This window comes from Urocitellus parryii, chromosome 5 (genome assembly GCF_045843805.1).
Source record: "Urocitellus parryii isolate mUroPar1 chromosome 5, mUroPar1.hap1, whole genome shotgun sequence".
Classification (NCBI taxonomy): domain Eukaryota; kingdom Metazoa; phylum Chordata; class Mammalia; order Rodentia; family Sciuridae; genus Urocitellus; species Urocitellus parryii.
In genome coordinates, this window is record NC_135535.1 from 174,266,181 (window position 1) to 174,287,279 (window position 21,099).

The window sequence follows — 21,099 nt, forward strand, 5'->3', positions numbered from 1 at the left end:
CATTTTGCTAGAGGGAATGGTTGAAAGGTGACCCTGCTCCAGGAATAGGGTGGCTCCAGGATTAGGGTGGATCCTGCTGGGAATAGGGTGGCTCCAGGATTAGGGTGGATCCTGCTGGGAATAGGGCGGCTCCAGGATTAGGGCGGACCCTGCTGCCTCAGGGTGCCGGCTACTTTGGAGTATTGCGGGGTTCCGGGAGAATTGGCGTGTGGAACCCGGTGGAGGGAGTGTGGTGGAGGGAGTGTGGTCCCGGGAAGTGTGTGTAGAGTGCCATTGAGAGTTTGGGAATAAAGAGTTGCTGTTTGAACCTACAAGGCTTTGTGGCGGCTTGGTTATTTTGTGCCCAGCCAGACTGCAGCACTCTCCTATACCCCAGTTTTATTTGGGATCCAGAAAATTCCACACAGTAGCACCCCTTGACTTGACTGACAGCAGGATAACATTAGACTTTCGAGTCCCCACTGCTAAGACAATTTTAGATTACTTTGGCACATGCTAACTTGTTCTAATTGGATTCTTAAACATAAATTTTATGGTCAGGAGGAATTTTCCTTTTCTCCCTGAGTTCTGGGATCTGGTCTGTTAAAAAGGTCACAAAAGTTTCCTCCTTCAAGCTAACTTGGGTTCCTCTTATCAACATTATTTGGGGCCTCCATTTCTTCTACAGGTAACAGGTAGTTTGCAGAGAGTATTGCGGGTTCCGGGAGAATTGTCGTGTGGAACCCGGTGGAGGGAGTGTGGTGGAGGGAGTGGCATTATCTTGTCCTCTTAAGCCAGGTAGGGCTGCAGGTAAATTGCTTCTTGTAAAAGAAAGCATGTGGGGGTCAGCACAGTGGGCTCATTTTATAGAATTATTCCCTTCAACTCATGTTCCCACCTCTTAAATCTGATCTTTTTGAACCCAGGGGTGCTTAACAACTGAGCCACATCCCCGGCCTTTTTTTTTTTTTTTTTTTTTTGAGACAACTCCTTAAGTTGCTTAAGACCTTACTGTGTTGCTGAAGCTGGCTTTGAACTTGCTATCCTGTTGCCCCAGCCTCCTGAGCTGAATTATAGGGGAGGGTGTCTGTGCTTGGAAAGATCAGACCATTTTTGTAAGTCATTTGAAGGGAGGGATGCTAACATCTGCTAACAGCAGAAACACAAGTGAAGACCAAGTAAACTTGTTTGAAAAAGGGACATAGCCATCTTTGCTGGGGTTGATTTACCCTTTCTGACTCTCTCTGTTGATCTTCTCAATGAATTAATTAGCAAGTTTCTACTTCACCTTTATTCATTCAGAAAATGCAAATTGAAGAAAGTATTTGATCAGGATAAAGCCAAAGCAAATGAATAAGACATCCAGATAAATAACACTGGCCAAATCCTCATTACTGTCTATGCTCTAAGTACATCTTGTGTTATCCAAATTACACATACAAAATACCATTGTATCTGCTTCCTTCCACTGAGACACAAGTTTACATGTTCATCTTAATTAGTTCTCATGGTTCTAGATAAGACTATGATAACATCACTAAGTTAATAAATCACAATTCATTCAAGCATCTTGAAGAACCAAAGAGCTTCTAGCAATATAAATAATAACTATCATTAATTATATTTTATTCTAATAGAATGTGAAGTGTGGAGAAGCATAACATGATAAAAATGCTAGCTTGTTTTTGTTTCTGCAAAGTTTAGAAACAGTAAACTGAATCCCAGTGGCTTTAGAGTATTTTCCATCCAATTTGAAGTTTTACTTATTTATTTATTATTACTATTATTTTAGGACTGGGAATTGAACCCAGGGGTGCTTTACCACTGAGACAAATCCCCAGCCCCCTTTTAAAAAATTTTTTCTCATTTTGAGATAGGTTATTGCTAAATTGCTTAAGGCCTCGCTAAATTGCTGAGGACAGTTTTGAATTTGCAGTCCTCCTGCCTCAGCCTCCTGAGCTGCTGGGATTACAAGTGTGCACCATCACGCCCGGCTCAATGTGAGTTTTTTTGTTGTTGTTTGCATTTACCACGTTTGGTTCTAAACTATCTGGCTCAATGAGAACCAAAATGGTGCCCATCACATTTGCAGTCGTATTCCCAGCACCTAGCATGGTGCCTGATGTATATTTAGGATTCAATTATTGGATGAATGAATGAAAGGATTCAAAGTTTTCAAGGTGTGGAAGTCCCTAAGATAAACAAGTTAAAAAATTAGCAAGACCAGATAGTGACATCTGCCATTGGCTTTCCTCTTTGAATTTCAGTTTGACACAAAAATTAGCCAGGTGTGATAAACATTCAAAGAAGTAGCACTTTCTTTGGAAAAAAAAAATATTCCCTGGTTCCATGAAATGAACACTGAATGCATTTGAAATGGACCCCAAATTTGCAGTTCTTACTGAATTCACTTGAATGTTCCTTCATCCACTCATTCAAATTCACATATTTATTGTGTTTCCTATGTGATATTGGACCATTCTTTTTAATTTAATAGTAAAATCTGTATGTACTTCTTTTATTAGATTCATAAAATACTAATTTCTGACTTGCCCAGGATTTCTTGTGACATTATCCTGTATCTGTTTTCCAACACACTGTTGTGTTGGTAACCATTCATATTTGACAGCACCATCCTGGTGCCTGCTTGTAACACAGGACAGTCAGGGCAGCAGAGCTTTGGTCTTCTCATTAGCCTTTCTGCAATAATCCTCATTTTCCACATTAGGTCCACAGTACAGTCATTATTTGTATAAATCACACACTTTCAAATCATCTTAGCATGAATATTGCCAAGGATCATGGCTCATCTCAATCCCAAATTATTTCAACAGTTGTGTCAATAGCTATCAGACATATTCCCCACTTTTTGTAGCTATTTTATGACTAAATGAAAGGAATATAGATTTTTGTGATAACATTGAGCAATTCCTTAACTTCTCTGAGTCTATCAACTCATCTGTAAAATTAAGGGATTGAATTAGGTTATCAGTTAAACTCCTAGACAATGATACAAGGTTAGGTCTCCAATGAGCTTGGATTGACCCTCAAAGCATTTAAAAAAATTCTCATTCATTGATAAACTTTTTAAATTGGGAGAGTTTCTATGAAAGTCTGGATTCCTGGCTTCTTTTGAAAAATCAAAATCTGAGTTCCCTGGAAAAATCTAGTCTCAGGGACTCCCTGCCTGGTTTGCCCATTCTTTTATTCACAAACATCAAGGGAGGAAGGTACAACTTACCCACCTCACTTCTGATAGTACTTGAGGATGGTCATGCCCCATGCTCTGTCATGGCAAAGTTCAGCAGGTGACATAGAACCAGGTCCAGGAAGGGAAGCCCTTTTATTAGTCTAGAAAACTCTGTAAGGAAACAGGAAAACAAGAGACCCCACTTGTACCCTACCTTTGCTTACCACTCATGCTGTGGGCGGCGGGGGTGGGGGTGGGGGGTGGGGAAGATAACAAAGTGGTTTGCCTGGTCATCTCATTCCTCTCAGTTGTTTTTTTTGTTTGTTTGTTTTGTTTTGTTTTAATTTACATTTCCAGAGCGATACTTCCTCTTTTGTTGACTCCAGGATAAGGGGTGTGTGTGCGCGTGCCTGTGTATGTGTGTGTGTGTGTGTGTGTGTGTGTGTTATAGTGAAAGGAGGAGTTGCTTTTGGTTGTTAAAAAAAAGAAAGAAAAAAAGAAAGAGAGAGAGGGAAGGAGGGAGGGAGGGGGGGAGAGAGAGAGAGAGAGAGAGAGAGAGAGAGAGGAAGGAAGGAAGGAAGGAAGGAAGGAAGGAAGGAAGGAAGGAAGGAAGGAAGGAAGGAAGGAAGAAAATTGTAGTCTATTGTAGCCTAAGCTGAGAGAACACCTGTTCTTCACCTAATGGCAGTCCTCACCTGGCCCCTCTAGGCATCTGAGTTTCCACTAGGTATTCCCAAATCCCCTTTTGCCTTCGTAAATCTATTTCCAAGATAATTCCCAAGATCAAGTTTCAAGGCTGTCAAACCTATGTTAGCAGGTATATTCTGCCCCCAACCTTCTCCTGGTGGAAGATCCACCAGGCTAAATACCGGGATCCCCACTTAGATCCCAGAAAATTTCCCAGCACCTATAAGGCAGTCAGTAAATGTGGAGTGAAGTGTTCAGGGTTAGCAATTATCTCTGAAAGGGGCCCACAGTGATTAATAAAGCAAATTAGTATTTAAGAGGGCACAGACCGTTCCCTTAATTATAATATCGTTATGCCTTATGTTACCCAATAGAGAGGGATAGTCAGTTTAAATTGCTTTGTCTTAAATATTTTGACTGAACCCAATAGAATAAAGAACTTGCTTCTTTAATGCTAGGTTTTAAAACCCATTTAACGGATATCCAAGATTTTAAAGGGAGCCAGGGTCGGAAAGATGAGACAACAGCATCCTCTTGTGTTCACCACTGGAACTTCCAACACCTTTATCTGCTGATGGCCTGTGACCAGTCAATAAATAACTGCTAGGGGCACTAGGTTTGATGCATCACAGCAGAACACACAGGGGTCCTGCCATGTCGATAGAGAAACTGTGGAATAAATCTGACCCAACGTTCCTATGTATATAGTAATATACCACAGTGAATCTCACCATCATGTGCAGTCACAAGACAATAATTTAAACAAATTATAAATAAATAGAAAGATCAGTAGAGGGAAGGAAATGGGGTGGGAGGAAGGGAAGGGGAAAAGTATTGGGGACTGAATTAGAACAAATTATATTCTATGTTTTTATAATGATATCAAAATGAATTCTATTGTCATGTATAACTAAAAAGAACCAATAATAATAATAAAAGGGCTGGGGATGTGACTCAGTGGTAGAGCATTTACTTAGCATATAGAAGGCCCTAGGTTCAAACCCCAGTACTGCCAAAACACGAAAAATAAAATACAATAAAATTAGCTATCAAGCCATGAAAGGACACCCAAGAAACTTAAATGCTTTTTTAAAAATTTTCTCTAGCAGTACTGGCATTGAACCCAGGCGCACATAACCACTGACACACATCCCCAGCCCTTTTTAAATATTTTATTTAGAGACAGCATCTCACTAAGTTGCTTGCAGCCTTGCTAAGTTGCTGAGGCTGGCTTTGAACTTGCGATCTCCTGCCTCAACCTTCCCTAGCCACTGAGATTACAGGTGTACACCACTATACCGTCACTTACTTTTTAAAAAAAACAGGGTGCTAGGGTGAGCAGCCTTAAATGCACTTTACTAAGCAAAATTAGTCAATGAGAAAGTGCCACCTACTGTTTAAATCCAACTGTGTTGGTGTTCTGGAAACAGCAAAGCTGTGGAGATTGTAAATTATCAGATCAGTGATTACCAGAGCTTCAGGCAGGTGTGGGCAGTGGGGAGAGATGAATAGGTGGAACATAGGGCAATTTTAGGAAAAGAAAACTGTTATGTATGATACTGTAATGGTGGACACATGATATTTTTTATTTATTTCAACCCACAGAATGTACAACACAGAGCATGAACCCTAATACCAACTTCAGACTTTGGGTGATAAGGACATGCTGATTTTGGTTTAACTGTAACAAATGTGCCTCTCCAGTGTAGGATGTTGATTGTGGGAGAGGATGTTGGAGGGGAGAGCATATGGGACTGTCTGTACTTCCTGGTTAATTTTGCTGTGAACCTAAAATATCCTTATAAATTAAGTCTGTTGAGAAAGTCTGGTATTCAAATTCCAGCAGAATGCAATCCGAGGATTCTTGTGCTTGTTCATATTCCTTGTCATCCCGGGAACAGGAATATTCATAATAATCAAAGGCAGGTGACAGAAAATCCAAGTGATAAAGAAAAGCATGCTTTAGGAGGCTGTTGTATTTGAAAAGGTATCAATAAGTAATTATTTCTGGAGAAGAGATTGAGAAAACTGTCTCATCTGACTTCAGACTTCAGAACAAACTAGTAATCCTAACAAATAAGCTGTCTGGATGAACAGAGAACAAAGGTTGTAGAAATTTCCCAAGACTGCATAAGCCCACCAAACAAATATTTGCTGAACACCCAGATGAAAGGCACTGGAACTGAAGTAGTAAATAATATTATGGAGTTATAAGGAAGAATTTCATGCTCCTCTAACTTTGGATGTTTCCAATAGGGTTTAAGTACTTATAATTCTCTGCAAGATCATGTGGCCATGGTGTTCTTATCAGAGCTCTGCGCAGAGAACAATCTTTTTTTCAAAACCTCAGCACCCTTAGGCCCCAACTTCCTTAACAAGACTCCTAAAGCACAAGAAAAAAAATCAAGAATTAATAAATGGTATGGATTCAAACTTAAAAGCTTCTTCTCAGCAAAAGAAACAATCAATGGGGTGAAGAGAGAGCCAACATTTTGGGAGCAAGTTTTTGTCACACACACATCAGATAAAGCACTAATCTCAAGGATATATAAAGAACTCAAAAAACTTAACACCAGAAAAACAAACAACCCAATCAATAAATGGACTACGGAGCTAAGCAGACACTTCTCAGACAAAGATATATAATCAATGAACAAATATATGAAAAAATGTTCAACATCTCTAGTAATTAGAGAAATGAAAATCAAAACTACTCTAAGATTTCATCTCACGCCGGTAAGAATGGCAGTTATCAAGAATACAGACAACTGCCGCAGTCTGGCTGGGCACAAGATCACGAGCCACTCACAGCTTTGTAGATTCAAACAGCAATTCTTTATTCCCGAACTCACACACCTCTACACACGTTCTGGGAAAATCCCAGTTCTGCCGCCGCACAATTCACGTCCCAAATACTTTCTGAATTCTACGAAACCTCAACGGGAACTCAGGCAGCAGGAACGCCCTATTCCCAGCAGCAATAACCTTAAACCTGGAACTTCCTTAAACCCAGATTATCTTAAACCGGGAACGCCTTAAACCCAAATTATCCTAAACCAGGATACTTCCTAAAACCTGCAGGATACACCCTAAACCTGGATCCACCCTCGTCCTTGAGCAGGGTCACCTTTCTCAAACACACATGCAATGTCAGCGAATTTCCAAAGCAAGTCCATTTAACATGGGGTACGCTGGCAAGGAAATTTCGATGCGTCATTCCTACTTGGCAATGGCCCTCAGCAGACAACAATAAGTGTTGAAGAGGATGTGGGGGAAAAGGCACACTCATACATTGCTGGTGGCACTGAAAATTGGTGCAAACAATCTGGAAAGCAGTATAGAGATTCCTTAGAAAACTTGGATTGGAACCACCATTTGACCCAGGTATCCCACTCCTCACCCTATACCCAAATAACTTAAAAAATCAGCATACTATATTAATGCAGCTACATCAATGTTTATAACAACTCAATTCACAAGAGCTAAGCTGTGAAAGCAATCTAAATGCCCTTCGGTAGATGAGTGGATAAAGAAAATGTGGTATATATACATAATGGAATATTACTCAGCATTAAAAGAGGATAAAATTATGGCACTTGCATAATTTACTTGCAGGTAAATGGATGTGGTAGGAGAATATCATGCTAAGCAAAGTAAGCCAATCCAAAAAAAACCCCCCAAAACCAAAGGCCGAATGGTCTCTCTGATAGGTGGTTGTTGATCCATAATGGAGGTGTGGGGGCTTGGGAAAAATAGAGAACCTTTGATTAGGCAAAGAGGAGGAGAAGGGATATGAGGGCAGGAAAGATGGTGGATTGAGATGGACATTATTACCCTAGATACATGTATGACTGCACATATGGTGAGACACTACATCATGTACAATCAGAGAAATGAAAAGTTGTGCTGCAATTGTATACAATGAATCAAAATGCATTCTGCTGTCATATATACCTAATTAAAATTAATTAATTAATTTTAAAAACCCTCAATACCCTGAATCCCATTCCATAAGACCGTCAAAGGATTGGTGTATGCAATTTTGCCTTGTCTATCATTTTAGAACTAGTCTATCTGGAAAATATTGATAATAATAGCTTGCATTTTCTGGACTATATACATTTGCAAAACACCTTTCTGCATTTTGCGAGTATCCACTCATTTGGTCTGCTTAATATTCACCCAATAAGGTGAATATTATTGTCTTCTTCAAATTCACAGATACAGTCATCTTGATCCTTGACAAAGATGTCAAAAACACATTGGAGAAAAATAGTCTTTTAAATAAATAGTGCTAGGAAAACAGGATATCCATAAATAGAAGAATGGAATTAGATCCCTATCTCTCGCCCTGAACAAAAATCAATTCAAAGTAGATCAAAGACCTAGGAGTTAAATCAGAAACACTGCAACTGCTAGAATAAAACAGAGCCAACACTCCATACCGGCACAGTCACTGATGGCCTTAATAAGACACCTCAAGCTCAAGAAAACTGGAAATCAGTCGATGGAATAGCATGAAAGTAAAAGACTTCTCACAGAAAAGGAAATAAGTACATGAAAAAAGAGTCTACAAAATGGGAGAAAATCTTTGCCAGCTCCTCGTCCAACAGATTAATATCCAGAATATCTAAAGAACTCAAAAAACTTAACACCAAAAGAACAAACAACCCCGTCAAAAGTGGGCAAATGAGCTAAACAGGTATTTCTCAAAAGAAAAAATACAAATAAACAACAAATATATAATAAAGTGTCCAATATCCTTAGCAATCAGGGAAATGCAAATCAAAACTATACCAAGATTTCATCTCACCCCAGTTAGAATGGCAGGCATCAAGGATACAAATAATAATTGCTGGTGAGGAGGTGGGGACAAGGTACACTCATGCATTGTTGGTGGGACTGCAAATTGGTACAACCACTTTGAAAAGCAGTATGGAGATTCCCCCAAAAGACTAGGAATCAGGGACTGGGGCTGTAGCTCAGAAGTAAAGCATTGACCTAGCCTGCCTGAAGGCCTGTGGTCAATCCCCAGCACCATGAATTAATAAATACCCTATGTCCATGTAGGATTATACCACAATGAACCCCAGTTTTATATATATAATTATTGATGGGAGATCAGTAGAGTTGAGCAAGAGGGTGGGGGAGGGAGAAAGAGAGAAAGGAAAGGCACTGAGAATAAGACTCAGCAAATTATGCACATGTGCAAATGTGGCATAATGAATCCCACTATTAGGTATAATGATAATGCAGCAATAAAAAAATATTGTCTCCTTTGAGGAGACAAGGCCCAGGTAATTCTGTTACTAGGCATCAGCTCATGTGGGGGAAGCAGTCTGACCACTCTGTCTACCATCTCTAAATGACAATTACTAGCACTAGAGCTTCCAAAAATAGTTCTGCAAGTTGTTCATTAAGCAAGGTTGCTACCCAAGGAGGTGCGTGTGGATAGAAATCCGGTCCCCACCCAACCTGCTAAACTGGATCTGCAGGGCCTCAACTGCCCAGAGGTCTTTACCTTGTTATCCCAAAGTTGCCAGCTGAAGTCTTTGTGTGGATCATCTCATGTAATTCTGTCTATCCTGTTTTCAAAATCCCGCTTCTTCCTACACAGGCAAAGAGCTCTGTATTGCTTATATTTTGGAAAATTCAGGTCACTTGAATTATTCGTAAATTTAGCTATGAACAACACCTGTCAAAAGATGATTACTTCTGGACTGGGGCTGTGGCTCAATGGTAACGAGCTTGCCTAGCATCGTGAGGCACTGGGTTCGATTCTCAGCACCATATACAAATAAATAAAATAAAGGTCCATCAACAACTAAAAAATATATTTTTAAAAAAAAATGATTACCTCTTGGGCAACTTTAATTAAGCAGCTGTGTCAACTAACAGAGAATGTATAACTTGTAACAGGCTGGTAATAATATCAAAACTTAAACTATCTTAAACTCATTTTAGTAGTAATATTTTTGTCTATTCATTTAAGAATTCAGTGGATTTACTAATTCACTTGCTGTATTTTTTTTGAGGGCCAGGTAAGAAGAATTTAATAAATAAAGAAACTGTTGTTACCCTAAAGCAAAACCTGGTCAACTGAGGGAAAAATACAGGAAATGGAATTTGCTTATTGTTTCACATTATATAATTTTTTTTGGAACCATGGATTGAACCCAGGAATTCTCAACCACTGAGCTACATCCCCAGTCCTTATTAATATTTTAATTAGAGACAGGGTCTCACTGAGTTGCTTAGAGCCTTGCTAAATTGCTGAGGCCAGCTTTGAATTTGCAATTCTACTGCCTCAGCCTCCCAAGCCACTGGGATTACAGATGTGTACCACCATGTCCAGAACATTATATACTTCTTTAAGGCTTATAACATGTCAAAATCCATATTGGGCACTAAAGGTACAAAGAGGCTGTGAACTATTGTCACCAGATAGGATAAATGCTCCTCATACCAAAATGTATTTTAGCTAAGTCAAGTAATATTGCTAGAATTTCTGCACAGAATCTTTTCAAAGCACCCTCTATGATAGTAGTCCCAGAGAGATCCTCAAAATGGAATTGCCTTTTAGATTGTTCAAATCCTTGATAAGCCCTGGGCTTGATTGTATTGACTACCTTAATAGTTTAATACATAAATACCAACATGAGTGTGAATTTTTAAATACTCAAAGTTAACATAATGTTTCTCAGATTATAGTGCATTTCCACAGACATTATTTCATTTGAAACCCATCAGATTCAGAAAGAAAGATGTTACTTATTTTTATCCCTTTGTAGAGGATTAAGTAAACCCAAGAAGGTTGAGTAAGTTGCCTAGGATCCTTTAGTTAATGAATAGAACCAGGTTTTCTAAATCAAGTCACATAGATTTCACAAGGACAAAACAAAATCCCCTATAATTTTTTTTATTCAAACCTTGACAGGAGTACTATTCACTGATGGTTGAATAAAAAATTTATGGTATAATAATTCTTTCAATACGAAAGAAATATTTTTAAACACATCTGAAAAACATTACTTTCTAGAGACCACAGTTGCCTGTAACCCACATATAATAACTAGACCCATGGCATAGTGTGTGATGGGGCACGAAAGAAGCCACAGAGGCTAGTTTTTTAGGTATGAGTCGGCTTTGCAATGAAAGCAGTCCTTGAATTGATAAAATTTCACTTTAGTTTGGTTAGTTTCACTAAGCAGCTTAGGCAACAACCAGGAAAGTGATGCCATCTAGTGGTAAGATCAGGGCAGAGGCCATGTATCTTCAGTAGAAGGCAAAATGCTTAATTATTCAACCATGAAAATAAATGAATTACTGACACATGCTACAAATACAGGTGAACCTTGAAAGCATTGTGGTAAGTGAAAGAAGCAAGATGCAAAATAAGTATGATTCCATTTACATGAAATATTCAGAATAGGTAAATCCATAGAGACAACACATTGATGCTTGCCCAGGCCTGGGGGAGTTGATGCTATTGGGTGCAAGGTTTCCTTTGAGTAATGAAAATGTTTTGGAATTAGATGTTCCAAATGTTCTAGATACTGTGAAAGTTGTAAATATACTAAATGCTTCTACTAAAGTGTTAGTTTTAAATGCAGTAAATATGTAGAGCATATTAATTGGTCATATCTACATTTACACAAAACATACAATAGAAAATATTTGTCCTATCATTTGTCCACTGAGGGAATGCCCTAAGTGCTACAAAAAGATGAAGATGTGAAAGCCAGTTTCCTTAGAATTTAGAGTTTAATAATGAAGCTTCATAATTAAATAAAAATACTAGAAGTGAGAACGTGCTAAAGGCACACAGGAGACCAGGGATACGACACTTCTCAGTAGGGGCCCAGGCAGGGTGATCTTGCAGGAAGAGTGTGAATAATGTGGTTTCTGATCTGGAACTTGATGAGAACCAACATATTGGGTACAGAACCTTGGCCTAAATTTAAAAGCCCCTCCAGCACAATGGTATGCAATTTGTTGCTTGCTTCAGCAGGGAAATCTGGGCATCAATATTCAAGAGCCCTAGAGGCTCCTGGAAAACATCTAGAAGTGAATTCCCATCATGCTGCTTTGACTGAGATCTAGGGGCCATCTGTGGAGTCCTTCCCCTTACACAAGAATTCAAAATAAATCATGTAAGGTAGAGCATAACTCTTCACTCCTTTAGTGTGGACCACACATAGAGGCTTCCAAAGAGTATAGTATCAAAAAGGCATTAAAAAGGGAAAATCTACAGAGGAGAAACCTGACAAACACTACTTAAGCCAAGTGATCAAGATTAACATTTTCCCAGTTGTGATAGTCTGTGCCCTTGACATAACATGATTAAAATGGCACTTTAGATTGGCGAATGTTGTATGCCTGTAATCCCAGCTGCTTGGGAGGCTGAGACAGGAGGATCACAAGTTTGAGGACATCTTCAGCAACTTAGCAAGGTGTTAAGAAACTTGGTGAAACCCTGTATCAAAATAAATTTTTTTTAAAAAAAGGCTAGGTATGTGGCCCCAGTGATTAATTGCCCCCTGGGTTCAATCTCCAATACCAAAGTGGGGAAACAAAAAAAGAATGGCACTTTCCCTTTGTGACCTTTCTCCTCAAATCCATAACCTCAACCTAATCATGAGAAAACATCAGACAAATCCCAGTTGAGAGACATTGTACAAACTGCTTGTCCAGTACTTCTCAAAACTGCCAAGGTCATCAAAAACAAGGAGAGTGTGTGAAGCTGTCACAACTAAAAGTCATCTAAGGAGACACAATGACTAAACAATATGATATCCTAAGTGGAATCCTGGAGCAGAAAAAGGTTACTAGGTAAAAATTATGGAAATCTAAATAAAATATGGACTTCAATTAATTGTAATGTACTAATGCTGGTTCACTGATTGTAGCAAATGTACCATGCTAATGATGTTAATGATAGGGAACACTAGCACAGTATAGATAGGAACTCTGTTCACATTTTTCTCTGAATTTAAAACTGTTCTATAAGAACATATTTTAAAATGTATTACAAGCCAGGTACAGTGGCGCAAGCCTATAAATCCAGCAACTCCGGAGGCTAAAGCAGGAGAATCACAAATTTGAGGCCAGCCAATGCATATTAGTGAAGCCCTGTCTCAAAATTTAGAAAATTAAAGAAGAGCTGGGAATGCAGCTCAATGGTAGAGCAACCCTGGGTTCAGCACCAGTAATGGGAAAAAAATGAATATTGACACAAAATAAAAGCATAAATCCGTATTGCACTTCATGCATTTAGAGAAGTATGACATAAATAACACTTGTCTACCTGAGACTCAGTGTATTTCTCCACTGGTGAAGCCACCTCTTGTTTACCTCCTCCCTTGTCTCCTCCTCAAAGAACTTTCTCTTGAACTTCCTATTATTCCATGTATGGTTTTATATTTCTAGTATGTAAGTATGTATTAATCTGCAGATACCCAATCTATGGTGTTAAAATGCTATATTCTCAATGAATACCTGAAAATGCAAGTAAAATAGTGAAAAATTGGAAAAATATTTTCTGAAATGACACGAATACTTATCTTAGGGAAAAGGGAGTAGGGTAAGAAGAAACTGTGACTTTCATTGGACATGTTATGAAATAATTACAAGGGGCTTGTGTTATTTTTATAACTTTTAAGTTGGAAAAAAATGAAAAGAAGAAACATGGTTTCATCACATCATCCTGCTCAGAAAAATTAATATCTTCTTTCACGAACCAAAGCCCTGCAGCTAGAAGCTCTAAGTGTTTACTGATGCTGAAATACTATGAGTATTTGCTTACCTTCAGCATTCCTTCCTGCCCATTAATCTGGTGGCTCTTATCCTTTATAGTATAATCACTTTATATTATAATCACTTTATATTATAATCACTTGGGGAGATTTTTAAAAATTTTGAAGACCTGGCCTCTCACCCTGCAAATTAATTGGCATCTCTTGCAGACAGGGCCAAGAAATCTGCACCTTACAGGCCCTGCACCTGTTTCCTGTGCTCACTAATAACTACCTCCTGGGCCAGAAGTTTAGGCAGACTCGATTGTCACTTGATGGAAGACATCAGGTGGCTCCTGACATGGATGACATAAGTTTCCTGTGCTGTGGGGAAACTACTGAATGCCAAATAGAAACAAAGTGCTTGAAAAATTAAATGATGTTTATTTTTACAATACAATTTGTGGACAGAAATGAAGTGTCTAGGTGAAATATTTGTCGGGTCCTTGGTATTGTAGTGGGTCCTCAGTGGGTCCTTAATTGGTATGTATTGTGTGGATGGGTCAATAAGTAAAAGAACAAATAAAAACATCATTTGTGAGTCCCTACAAAGTAAGGAAAGTTTGACTAGAGGAGACATGCTTTTGTTCAAGACTGAGTACCTACTGTGCACCAGGCCCTGAGCTATATCCTAGAGTCACTAATTTTCCAGTAAGAAATAGACAAATTGTGGCATTTGCAGGTAAATGGATGGAGTTGGAGAATACCGTGCTAAGCGAAGTAAGCCAATCCCAAAAACCCAAAGACCAAGTGTTCTCTCTGAGAAGTGGATGCTGATCCATAATGGGGCCAGGGAGGGAGAAGCATAGGGAAAATGGAGGAACTTTGGGCAAAGGGGAAGAAGGGGAGGGAAGGGGACATTGGAGCAGGAAAGATGGTGGAATGAAATGGACATCGTTACCCTAGGTACATGTATGACTGCACATATGGTGCGATGCTACATCAAGTACAGAGAAATGAAAAATTGGGCTGCAATTGTGTTCAATAAATCAAAATGTATTCTGCTGTCATATATACCTAATTAAAATAAATAAAAAATAAATAGAAACAGACTCTTTGGTCTTTCACAGCTGAAGGTGGGGGAGGCGTATATGGGCAACATGCATTTTGCCCTCCTGCATTTTTCTCTTTTTCCCCCTAATCTTTCCTAATGAGGAAAATGAATAGTCTTGGTGTGGGAATATGTGCCAATGCTGGTTCTCCAAAGAGCCAGAAAATGAAGTAAGCATCCTAATGAGAGGACAGTTCAGTGAGCCAGAAGAGGATGGAGGCGTGAATCCTCACATCTGCCCTCCAGCCCTTGTGGACATTTGGCAGTTCACTCCCACTGTCCTGGACAGCTGTGCACGTCTCTGGAGTCCTTACTTCTGAGGAAGCATTCCAAACCTTCTGTGTATTCCACAAAGCACAGAGTCGAAATAAATTAGGTTTAGGTCCCTTCAAATTTCCCAGCAGCAAAATTTTAGGAAAATTCAAATAGACTACTTCTGCTATTAATACGTGGTGTTGGTGTAGTCCTACCATCTGTGTTAAATTATGACTGCCATAACTGTTGCATATTTTATAATAAATATTTGGAGAATATTTATGCCAAGATGAAAGTGTGTTAATCTCACATTCGTAAACCATATAATTCCAAGCTTAATATGTAACCCAAGTGTGAAGATTTTTTAAAAGGCTAGAGAGCCTTTTTAAAGTAGAATGGAATGTAAAGATCAATTATGTTTCCTCACCAAAGCCAGAAAAGTTTTCCCTTTATAATTATGCCAATTGACTTTCAAGTCAATGTGTGTTATTAATCACCTCCACAACCCTGACTTGATTTAAAATCAAACATGTGGTGTAGTCATATGATCAGAATGTTCTTTGCAGCCTCAGCCTTGTGTTGATTAAAATACCAACTTTAACTTTTGTCGGGGAGGAGGGGTACCAGGAATTGAACCCAGGGATGCTAGCCCTTTTTTATTTTTTAGTTTGAGACCCTGTCTCTAAGTTGGTTAGAGCCTTGCTAAGTTGCTGAGGCTGGCCTTGAACTTGCAATCTTCCTGCCTCAGCCTCCTAAGTTCCTAGGATTACAAGCGTGTGCCATTACAACTTTAACTTTTGAAAGAGTGGTCTCTGTCTTCCATCAGAACCCTCAGGAAAGTCACGCTTGTTGAAAATAATAATGAGGGGAAAAAAGAACCAAAAAATAATTATAATCACCATGTGATATTGATTCTCTGAAAGCAGAAAATGTACCCCCAAATTTCTTAACACCTCTGCTCAGTGAGTCTTGTGGGTGGCCAGCCCTTAGAACAGCCAGCTGTGACTTCCAGTAACAAGGAGTCTGGATCCAAGTGATGTAATTAGTTCAAATGTCAAAATCCTTGGGGGATTTTGTATACCTCCTGTGGAGTCTTTGTTTAAGTGCAATAAAGAAGCAATAAGAGTCATAATTGCATGAAATATTACAATTAATACAATCTTATTTTAAATAAAATGTTTATGGTTATTAATGATAAGATTTAAATAGCAATTTATGTTGCAACTAAGTCCATGAAACAACTATATATACAAAGCTATATATATAGCTTTGTAATGAAACACTTCACATAGCTTATTCCAAATTTATGACCTTATACTTTCAGAATAATATAATCTATACATAGCAAAACCAAATATACTGCTCTGACATTTTATAACTTCAGTTTCATCTCATTAAGTGGGGGAAAATGTGTCTGTGGTTCTGGATAAATAAAATCACCAAAGGGGGGAAAACTAACAGTTACATAGTAAAAGTTGAGAGCAATATGCTCATTTTCTAATATTCCATATGTACAGGTCTTTCAAAGTAATATGGTCTCAAGATATAGGTATTATGTGCTAATAAACTTTGTAAAGCTTGCCTAAATATCTAGATGAGTAAGTGATTTTCAGTCATCTAGGAATTTTGACATTCCAGAGCCTGAAGAATTTAAAGCATGCTCTCTCTACACAGCTCATGGAGAGCACAACTTAAAAAAAAAAAAAAAAAAAGCAATGCTTTGCTATTACTTTTATGTTACAATTTGGGAAAAATATAAAAATCCTTCTTAAGATAATCAGTGGGCCCTGGATTCTAGGTTGGCAAAAATTAGGACTACAAACAGAGGTTGGATCATAAGAGGTTATTAATTATGAATACTGGTTGAATTTAGTAGGCTTTTCATGCAATGGATATTAGCAAACAATGGGGTGCAGCTGAGACCTTTATAAACATGACTTGGATAGCTGAGATTTTTTATCACAGAATTTTGTTTCTCTTGTTGTTAGGAAAATTTGGAGTTCCCTAGATAAAGAAGAACTACATGATAGTAAGACAGGTTACTATTTTCCTATACCTCCGAATAATTGTATAGTTGCCATTCAATATAATGATATGTTGGAAGAAAGAAAATGTTTATATTTCTTTTCCAATTGCACTTAAAGTGTCCAGAGTGGTTATAGGGCACTTTAAAAATGCAGTGTTTGTTTTTTGTTTGTGTGGGTTTTGTTTGTTTGTTTGTTTTTTGAGTAATCAGAGTTGACAGCAACAGTAAGGTCAGGTTGACCTGGCAAATCTGTCTTTGTTACTTCATGTTTGAAGGGAGGAAAGTGAATCACCTGAGTGTCAGCATGTCAAGCAGAGTAACTGTCCCCCCAAGACATTCCTCCTGCCCTACTTACAAAGTTCAGAATTGCCTCCTCATGCCAAAGGAGATATTAGAAAAAATGTAGGAGGAGAATTGGAAACTAAAATTGGATTACAAAACTGTGTTTGCCAAATCAGTTTCAACACAAAGTAGGGGACACATTTGTCTCTATTGTTTTAAGGGGGAATAGTCATCATGCCTGCCACAGATATGGTTGATTGGCACGTATGTGGTGCAATCATTTTGAACAGAGTTAGCAATTGGGTTGGGTTATTCATTAGTGGATTATCACATAGACCTATTTTCCTACAACTGGGTATGACCTGCCAGAGACCCAGGAAGTTTTAAGTGTGGATATGCATTTATTTTATTTATTTACTTTTTGGTGCTGGATGGAACCCAGGGACTTTTGCATGCTAGACTCTACCACCGAATTACACCCACAGTCCCTGGATACACTTTTAAATACTGATAGTAACATGACCTTTTAAGACAGTGATTCTCATATTTTGAATATTTAAGTATTATCTGGGGAGTTTTACAGAAAGCTTTCTGGGGTCCCACTCCTGAGATTCAGATTCAATAGATCTGGAAAAAGGCTCCCAAACAGGCATTTTATACAAATTCTCCAGGTTATTCAAAGGTATGTTAGCCTAAAACACACTTTAAGATACTCAGTAATACCAATATCTCCTGAGATAAAAAGCCATTGACATTGGAGATGTTGAGTTGACTTAAGCAATGAGAACATGAACTCTATTTAAAAATGAAAACTATCTTTGATCTACATTATCTCTGGATACAAAAAAAAAATTAACAAGAATAAAAATAACTCTTTTTTAAACCATCTGGAAGGATTGATTTAGACAAGCATGTCATAATACAAATTCTAAGCAGGACAAGTTACTGAATGAAATGGGAAATACATATTTCAAATAATAATTGAGAAAATTGATTTTGCAATCAACAATTATTCTATTTTTCAAAATAATTTCTGCATAGGTTTTCATAATCAATGCAAGTATTTCTTGTGGGATGAAACAGAATGTGTATAATTTTAGCCACACAGAAGTTTAGTCAGTAAATTGATCTTTTGTTTATTTTATAAATACTCTGGTGTGCACAAGCCTATCATTAATGTTTATGTAGACTGTGGTGGGACTATGACAAGGGAGAAAAAGAAAGATAGCCAAGTGGAGAAATGTTAACATTAACTGAATAACAATAGAGGAAGGCACTTGAGCTAAGACCTCAGACCAGCCAATATGACATTTCGAGCGTGGGCATGCATAAATTTCAAAGAATGCTAGAATTGATTGTTATAGATTCACATTATTGGTTCTATATGCAATCCCTATTGAAGAATGGAGACAAATCTCTGGATCATTTGGTCACAAAGAAGCCTCAATATCTTAATATGTTTATTTTTCCATAATACTTCTGTCTTTAGAACAAAGGTATCATGAAAACCACCACTAAATCAAAGCTAAAATGGGAAAGGAAAAGGCTCATATTAACATCATCATCTTTGGACACATAGATTTGGAAAAGTCTACCACTGCCATCTCATCTACAAATGTGGTGGGAGGACAAAATAATTGAAAATTGTGAAGAGGCTGCTAAGAGGGAAGGCACTCCTTCAAGCGTGCCTGGATCTTTTTTTTTTTTTTTTTTTTTTTTTTTTTTAGATATACATGACAGTGTAGTATATTTTGATAGACATACACGGAATATAACTTAGTCTAGTTAGGGTCCCATTCTTGTGGTTGTACACGATGTGGAGTTTCACTGGTCATGTATTCATATATGGACAGAGGAAAGTTAGGTCAGATCCATTCTACAGTCTATCCTATTCCCATCCCCCCACCTTCCATTCATTCCCCTTTGTCTAAGAACTTCTATTCTCCCCCACCCCTTGTTTTGTGTTGGTATCCCCATATCAAAGAGAACATTCAGCCTTTGATTTTTCGGGATTGGCTTATTTCACTTAGCATGATGGTCTCCAGATCCATCCATTTGTTGGCACAAGTCATGAAGTCATTTTGCCTGGATCTTATAAACTGAAAACTGAGCTTGAACTTTAACATCACTATTGAGATCTCCCTGTCATATCTGAGACCATGAAGTACTATGTGACTAACATTGATGCCCTAGGACTAGGAGGCTATCAAAAACATGATGAGAGACACCTCTCAGGCTGACTGGGCTCTCCTAATTATTGCTCTTTGTATTGGAGAATTTGAAGCTGCCACCTTCAAGAATGGGCAGACCCAGGAGCATGCCCTGGCTTACACACTACCAACCAATTAATCGTTGGCATTAACAAAATGTATTCCACTGAGCCACCCAACAGCCAGAAGAGAAACAAAGAAGTCATTAAGGAAACCAGAACCCACATTAACCAAATTGGCCACAACCCTGACACAGTAGCATTTGTGCTGATTTCTGGTTGGAAGGGTGACCGAAAAAATAACCCACCAATGGAACAGCTGGCTTCAGTGCTTAGGTGATTATCCTGAACCATCCAAGCTAAATAAATCCATGCTGGCTATGCCCCCCTGCTAGATTGTTACACAATGTACATTGGTTGCAAGTTTATTGAGTTGAAGGAAAAGATTCATTGCCATTCTGATAAGAAACTGGAAGATGACCCTAAATTCTTGAAATCTGGTGATGCTGCCATCATTGATATGGCTTCAGACAAGCCCACTTGTGGGGAGAGCATCCCTCACTATTCTTCTCTAGGTTGTCTTGCTGTTTGTGATATGAGACAGACAGTTCCTATGGATGTCATCAAAACAGCGGACAAAAAGACTGCTGGAGCTGGTAAGGCCACCAAGTCTGCCAAGACAGCTCAGAAGGCTACGTGAATATCAGTCCTAACATCTGCCACCCAAGTCTTACTCAGTGGTGGAAGAATTGTCTCAGGACTGCTTGCCTCGATTGGCCATTTAAGTTCCATAGTAAAAGACTAGTTAATGATAACAACATATCACAAAACCTTCAGAAGGAAAGGAGAATGTTTTATGGATCATTGGGGTGGGGGGCATTTTTAAGTGATTAGTTTTTAAAAACAGTATTTTTATTTTTTGCAATGTTAGGGATTGAGTCCAAAGCCTTTTATACCAGGCTAAGTGCTCTACCACTGAACTACAACTCTGGCCCGTAAAATCCATACTTTTTAATGGAAAACAACTTGACTAAAAAAATCTGTTGAAGAATTTTGAGACCCATTAAAACAAAGTTTAATGAAAAAAAAAAAAAAAGGTGAGCCAGGCAGAGACCTGGATCTACAAGCACAACCTGTCATGTCTATTACTTTAGTTGGATGACCAAAACCTCCACCGTACACTTGCAACAGATCAACTAGAACAAAAAACATATTAACTTTAACAACATCAGATTTAAAGATTTACACAATATGCCCACAAAGACTTAGGATGAGGTTGCTTAACCAAAAAGAAACATTCAGAACCCCAGTATAGAATGATTGTCATGGGACTTGATTTTCAAAAAAGTTTGTCTGAGAACCTGCACTTTTCTTCCCACGAATATCATAGTCAGAGGGTCATCCCTGGGTATATCACTTGTCTTCTCTTCTCTGAGGAGTCTTCTTCTTTGAGTGTGTACAGTACACCTTTGGGATCCTTAAGTAAATCTGGGCTTGTGCCTTTCTTTGGCAATATTCTGGAATTCTTCTCAGTGGTGAAAGTCAAGAACACACCTAGGCCTTGTTACGATCCTATTCTCTTTGAAGGGATTTCCTTGGATCCTTATGCAGTGATGATAGAAGCTC